Genomic DNA, 7,188 nt, shown 5'->3' with positions numbered 1-7,188 from the left:
CATTTTAATTTTAGTGATGGAGAATATTGAAAGTTCCATGGACTGCAAGAAGAACAATCAAGTCTGTCTTAGGAGAAGTACAGCTAGAATGTTCCTTAGAAGTAAGGATGGTGAGAGTTTGTCTCTCCTACTTTGGACATTTTGCCTGGAGGGACCAGTTCCTGGTGAAGGACATCTTTTTTGAAAAAGTGGAGCATAAATAACAAAGAAGAAGACCCTCAATTAGATAAATTGATACAGTACAACAGCAATGGGCTAAAATATAACAACAGCTGTGAGGATGGCACAAGACCAGACAAAGTTTTGTTACGTTGTACATAGAGTTGCTATAAGTGGGAATCAGCTAGATGGCACCTAACTACAGCAGCAACTATTTTGAAGAGACAACATTTTCCCAGTTGTATTTTGAGTGTCTTCAAACCTGAGAGGTTAATCTCCTGGCTTTATATCAGACAATGTTATACTTCTACTCATAAGGCTTTCAGTAGCCAGTTTTTTTCAGAAATGGTTTGCCAAGTCTTCCTTCCTAGTCTGTCTTAACCTGAAACACTACTGAAACATAATCACTGTTGGTGACCAGTTTGTATTTAAAATGCCAGTGGCTTAACTTGCAGCATATAACAAAATTCAAGCCACTACAGTGTAACAAACTAACAAACAAGTCATGGGATGTTTGGATCGATGTGGTAGTTAAGGTTTTGTATCAACTTGACTGGGCCAGGATTCTCCGTGGTTTAGCAGTTGACATGTAGCTGTCCCCTGTGATGTGATTTGATGTGATAAAACAAATAGGATGTTGTTATTGCTGTTAAATGCTGTTGATTCATTTCTGACTCATAAACCTGTATAGGGTTTCCAGGGCTGAAAATCTTTGGGGGAGCAGAAAGTTTTACCCTTCTTCTACACAGTGGCTGGTGGTTTTGAACTGTTGATCTTGTGGTTCAAAGTCTAGTGCTAATCTTACAGAGCCAGTGTGATCTCCTTAATTGTTTTTGTTAAATGTCATTGAGTCAATCCCAACTCATTGCAACCTTGTGTATAGTTTCTGAGGAGTGGCTGGTGTGTTTGAACCACCGACCTTAGATAACTAAGGCTGTAGAATTATGCAAATGTGAGGTGCTTGTGGCCCACTAACGGGATTGGATAGTTTGCTCATAATATAAATAAGGTACAGGACATCTTTTGGGGTGGGGAACATGCAAATGAGGCCACATACAACAACAAAACCTAATGAGGGGATTGATCAGTTTTGCTCTCCCGGTAGATTTAAAAAGAGCCATTCCAGGATTGGAAACTAACATCAAACAAGAAAAAACCAGGAATATAACACAACCTGTAGTCCCTGAAGTGAATTTCCTTGATCCAGGAGACAGAGAGCTGTAACAACAAGAGATGATAAGAAGCAGTGGTAAGAAGTAGTGGCTGCAGAGGCAGCAGAACCAGGACTCAGGCAGGATCCAGCGTAGTTGGCTTGCTAACCCATGGAGCTAGAGCTGAGCACATTCATGCCCAGGCTTACTAATGGAATGTAGTGCCTCTTATGGGTGCTTAGCAGAGCAAAAAGAGCTTTGTAAAGCACAGGAGAGGCTGGTGCCAGAAAGCAATGCTTCTGCAAGCACAGCTGAGAAGATACTGAACTGTATCCTAAGTGTTTCTGATCTAATGCTATAATTTACTACTTTCCTGAAAAACAAACCCTCATAATCGGAATATTGTCTGTTAGTTCTGTGTAGTGACTGCCATGAATGATCAATCTCAGGCGAGAAATAGAGAGTGCCATGGGAGTGAAAATTATCGTTAGTGAGAAATGAAAAAAGTCGGAGGGTAGAGGTGTATCTGGCCTTTCTGTTTCATAAGAATTAGTTTATGCTGTTGGATTTCATTTGTGAAATGAGAGGAGATTAGATGCCACCCCAGTACCATTGTTGTAGCTAATGACTGTGTTCTAGTCAAAAAGGTATATGAAAATTATGGGTCCCATTTTCAGTCCTAAAAATCCTTCCATGCTCTTTGAGCTATGCCTTGAAGAAAAGCTACCTGTCATTTTGTATAGGTAGATACAGACATAGATAGTGGGACAGCTGGATAGATGTAACTTGTTTTACACAATAGCAAGGCATTGCATAATACTATCATTGATATTAAATCAAGAGACAAACTATGTGTCTATTGATTCTGTATCTCAAGAGTAAGTTTTTTCAGCATAAGTACAACTGACATTTTGGACTGAGTAATTCCTTGTTATGGGAGATTGTCTTGTGTTTTGTAGGATGTTTTGCAGAATCCCTGTCCTCCACTGACTAGTGACCTCAGTGTGTAAGTCAGAATTCATAGCTTCTACCAGTGATTGTCACTGAGTTGTTTCCAACTCATGATGACCCCATGTGCTACAGGGTAGCGCTGTGCTCCATAGAGTTTTCAAGGCTGTTCCCTTTCAGACACAGATCTTCAGATCTTTCTTTAGACATGCCTATTGTTTGGCTTGAGCCAACTTTTTGGTTAGCTCATTAACTCTTTGTGCCACTCAGGGACTCCCTCTACCCACTGTTCTTGTTGTTGTGAAGTGCCATCGAGTCGGTTCCGACCCATAGTGACCCTGTACAGGGTTTTCAAGGGTGTAAATCTTTACGGGAGTAGAAAGCCTCATCTTTCTCCTGCGGAGTGGCTGGTAGTTTCGAGCTGCTGACCTTAAGGTTCACAGCCCAATTCGTAACCACTACCTCTACCCACTAACATCCTTCTATTGTGGCTGTGGTTAAGTGCTGTCCAGTTGGCTCCAACTCATAGTGACCCTATATAGGGCTTCTCGGGAGTGGTTGGTGAGCATGAACCACTGACCTTGTAGTTCAAACCTACCTTGCAGTCTAGCACATTAACCTGCAGTGCCACATCAAGACTCCTCCTTCTATTAGTGTCAATTAAAAATGTTTCCAGAAATTGACAAATGTTGCTGGCCAGTATGGAGAGGTGCAAAATTACCATCACTTGAGAACTACTGCTCTAGAGGAAGTGATTGGAAAGAACAAGACTGTTTAACTATATTAGTCTTGTTGGCTGCCTTTGACAAGGTGGAGGTGGCTGTGTGCCATAGAGTTGCATACGACTCAAAGGGACCCTGCATAAGGTCCTTTATGGGAGCAAAACCTCTCATCTTTCTCCTGTGGAAGGAGCTGGTGGACTCAAGATGCTGACATTGTGGTTAGGAGCTTAATACATAACCCACTATGCTACCAAGGTTCCTTTTTAGCAAGGTATTAACATTAAAAACAAATGTAAGGAAGAATTAGCTAGTCTCTAAGCAGGAATACAGAGACTAAAACTTTGGAGGCTCCAAGTGTTAGAAAATGTGAATTGTTTCTAGCCCTCAGACAGTAAGTGATTGGTTTGAAAAAAAATTGAGCATCAAAGACTCAACAAAACTTCTCAGAGGAACAAAGAGATTTAAGTTTACAAAAGCCACAAGATACAGAGTGTGATCTTTCCACCTATTGTTTCAGATGGCCTAAGGAAAGATGAGACTATCTACTCCCATAAAGATTTACAGCCTTGGAAACCCTGTAAGGGTCGCTATGGGTCGAAAAGACTAGACAGCACTTAACAACAACAACAACAACAACAAAGATATAGTTACTACATTGAAAGAGTGGTAGGGAGTTTAGGGGGAAAAAATGATTTGGCTTGAGATTACATCTAAGACCAATTTTTCTGAAGATAATTTAAAAATGGCTGCAACTGTACATTATCAGGGAATTGCCAGAAACTCAAGATGGATTTGTAAGTGAAGGTGGAACTAGGAATATCATTACTGATCTCAGATGGTTCTTGGCTGAAAGTGGAAAATATCAGAAAGATACTTACTTATGCTTTATTGCCTATGCAAAGTCTTTGACTGTGTGGATCATGACAAGCTGTAGAAAACACTGTGAAGAATGAATATTCCAGAACATTTGATTGTGCTCATGAGGAACCATTGACCAAGAGGCAGTCATTCAAACAGAACAAGGTTGATAGTGAATGCTTTAAAATCAGGATAGTGTGTGCCAGGGTTATATTCTTTCACCATGCTTATCCAATGTATATACTGAGCAAATAATCCAAGAAGCTGGATTTTATAAAGAAGAATGTGGCTTCAGGATTGGAGGAAGACTCATTAACAACCTGTGATATGCAGATGGTAAAACCTTGTTTGCTTAAAGCAAAGAGGATTTAACATATTTACTGATGAAGATCAAAGACTACAGCCTTCAGCATGGATTGCACCTAAATGTAAACAACCACAAATCCTCACAACCAGACCAATAAATGATATCAAGATAAATGGGTAAAAGATTGAAGTTGTCAAAGAACTGCTTTTGCTTGACCACAGTAAACACTCATGAAAGCAGAAGTCAAGAAATCAAAAAACATATACACTAGGCAAATCTGCTGAAAAGACCTCTTTAAAGTATTCAAGAGCAAATACATCAGTTTGAGAATTAATATGCACCTGACCCAAGCCATGGTATTTTCAATTGCCTCATATGCATGTGAACATTGGACAATGAATAATGAAGACTGTAGAATTGATGTACTTGAGTTATGGTGTTGGAGAAGAGTATTGAATATAGTATGGACTGCCTAAAGAACAGACAAATCTGTGTTGAAAAAAGTACAGCCATAATATTCCTTAGAAACAAGAATGGAGAAACTTCATTTCTCATATTTATGGCATATTTCCAGTCCCTGGAAAAAGACATCATGCTTAGTAAAGTAGAGGATCAGTGAAAAAAAAGGAAGACTGGCAACAAAATGGTTTGATACTGTGGCAGCAGTAATCGGCTCAAGAGTAACAACAATTGTGAGGATGTTGCAAGACTGGGCTGTATTTCATTCTGTTGTGCATAGACTCGCTATGAGTCAGAACCGACTCTATGGTGCCTTACAACAACTGGTATATGGAACTGATTGAAAACAAACACATCAGAAATATAGTAAATTTTTCATTGAATTGTGTTGCTGAAGAAACCATGTGCTCAAGTGAAAAAACCACCTTTTGTCTCACAAGTTTACTGCATTAGGAAGTAGATTGTGTAAGTAATCCTGACCTTAGAGCATGCACTGTCCCCAGTATACAGTTCAGGTAAATGTTAGACAGAGAATAATAATAATAATAGACACAGAAGAAGTCAGAGCCAGATACCATAGAAAAGAATGGACAAGAATGTACGAAGAGATAACTGAGGGTTTGATTAAATAGGGATCTCCTTATCTATGTTTTTTGTTATATATGTGTGAGTACTGTATTACACATGCACTTCCCTGCTTCTATAGCTCTGAACTATAACATAGCAACTCTCAAAGACAGAAACAGGGATTCTTACGAGTGCTACAATAGTAATTCTGTACAGTCCTTCATAACTAATTTCAGGGATTATGTATTGTCATGTTAAACTAAGTAGTGCTCCTATTTGTTAGTCTATGGCATGTTTGCTTTGTTTTAGACAATTTTATTGTCAAGTTAATTATTATGAATAGAGAAAATCAAGATGCAAACGTTAGAAATTTGGGGGCACTATTAAGAAGAAGCAAGACAAGTCGAAACTACTACAAACAGTATTTATGGTTCTCATGAAATTAAGTTTTACACAGATGTTTAAACATTGGTAATTTTTATAATACTACTTTATTTCAAAATTTATATATGAATATTGAAACAAAATGATATGAATAAATAAAAACAATTCCTTCCCTAGACACTTCCATTTTAACATGTCTCATTTAAGTCAGTGTTAATAACCTTGTGTTTATTTTTCTATTCATTTCTTGTCATTCACGAAAACATATTAAAATAGATAAATAGATGAGGGTAAGATCATGGAAGAAAGATAATTCTGTTAGTTTTAGCTTTTCTGCTTTGTTTTGTTATTTAGGTTTGTGTTTGTACAGAATAGTATCTGGATTTATTATTCTTCACTGGTCCCCTGTGCTTCTCATACATTAGTCTCTCTTTTCTTCACTACTGATCACACCAATTGCCACTATTGGGTTAGACATTGGAAGAAGATCAGAAGGAAAGAGACGAGATTATACGTTTTCTTTGTCCTGTTTCCCTAACAACAGTTTTCTTCATACCGTGATGCCATTCAGGCTAAGATAATGCTCATAATTTTGCCTTTTTAACACATAGAGATAGTAGCAACTTCTCATAGTTGCTGTCCCTGGATAGCACTCTTACCCCTACTCTCTACTTGATAAATATTGTTGTTAAGTGCCTTTGAGTCAGTTCTGACCCATAGCGACCCTGTATAGGTTTTCTGAGGAGTGACTGCTGTTCAAACTGACCTTTCAGTCTAGCATTGTCCTGTAATACCACATCAGGACTCCACTTGGTACGTAATCCTTATCATATACTCCTGGATTAAACCTGAAGAGTCATGCTGGGTCCCTGATAGATATAAATACTCACAATGTAATTCAAAGTCTGTCACTTTTTTCCTCTTACTCTATTGTGGACATCTTTCTAAGTCATCATTTATGTCTTTAATTAATTATTTTAAATAATTTCATTTGGCTAGTGTAAACCTTATTTTAATTATTCCCTTAAATTTTTTCTGAATTCTTGGTTTTTAAAATATTTCTTATGGATTTTAAGATTTAATCTGATCATTCTTAATTTTTCAATGGGTCACTTAATCTATCCAATTATCCAATCTGAATTTGATCAAACATGCAATCAAAATGCATAATGATTTGAATGAGAAATTTGGAAATAAAAGAAAAGGAGCAAAAATTAGAAGAATTAGGCTTTGGTGATAGAAATGATAGAAGATATCATCACATGATAAAATTTTGTTAAATCACTTACTTATTCATGAGAAATAACTCTTCTAAAAATATAAGTGGTGATGATAGATATAAGCCTCACTAGATAGAATATGCAGGAATCAATTTGACTATATCTGTGGAAAGAAATGATGTAGATGCTCAACATTTTTAATCAAAATTAAACCATGGGCTCACTGTGGAACACACCATCAATTGCCCATATGCAGGTTGAAGTTGAAGAAAATTAAACCAAGTCCTCAAGAGCCAGCTGATACAAACTCGCTTGCTGAAGGCAAAGAGGGCTTGATACACTTACTAATGAAGTTCCTAAACAACAGCCTTTAGTATGGATTGCACCTTAACATAAAGAAAAAAAAAAAAAAA

This window comes from Chrysochloris asiatica, unplaced genomic scaffold (assembly GCF_000296735.1).
Source record: "Chrysochloris asiatica unplaced genomic scaffold, ChrAsi1.0 scaffold00002, whole genome shotgun sequence".
In the NCBI taxonomy this organism is placed as follows: Eukaryota; Metazoa; Chordata; class Mammalia; order Afrosoricida; family Chrysochloridae; genus Chrysochloris; species Chrysochloris asiatica.
This window is presented reverse-complemented; position numbering follows the sequence as displayed.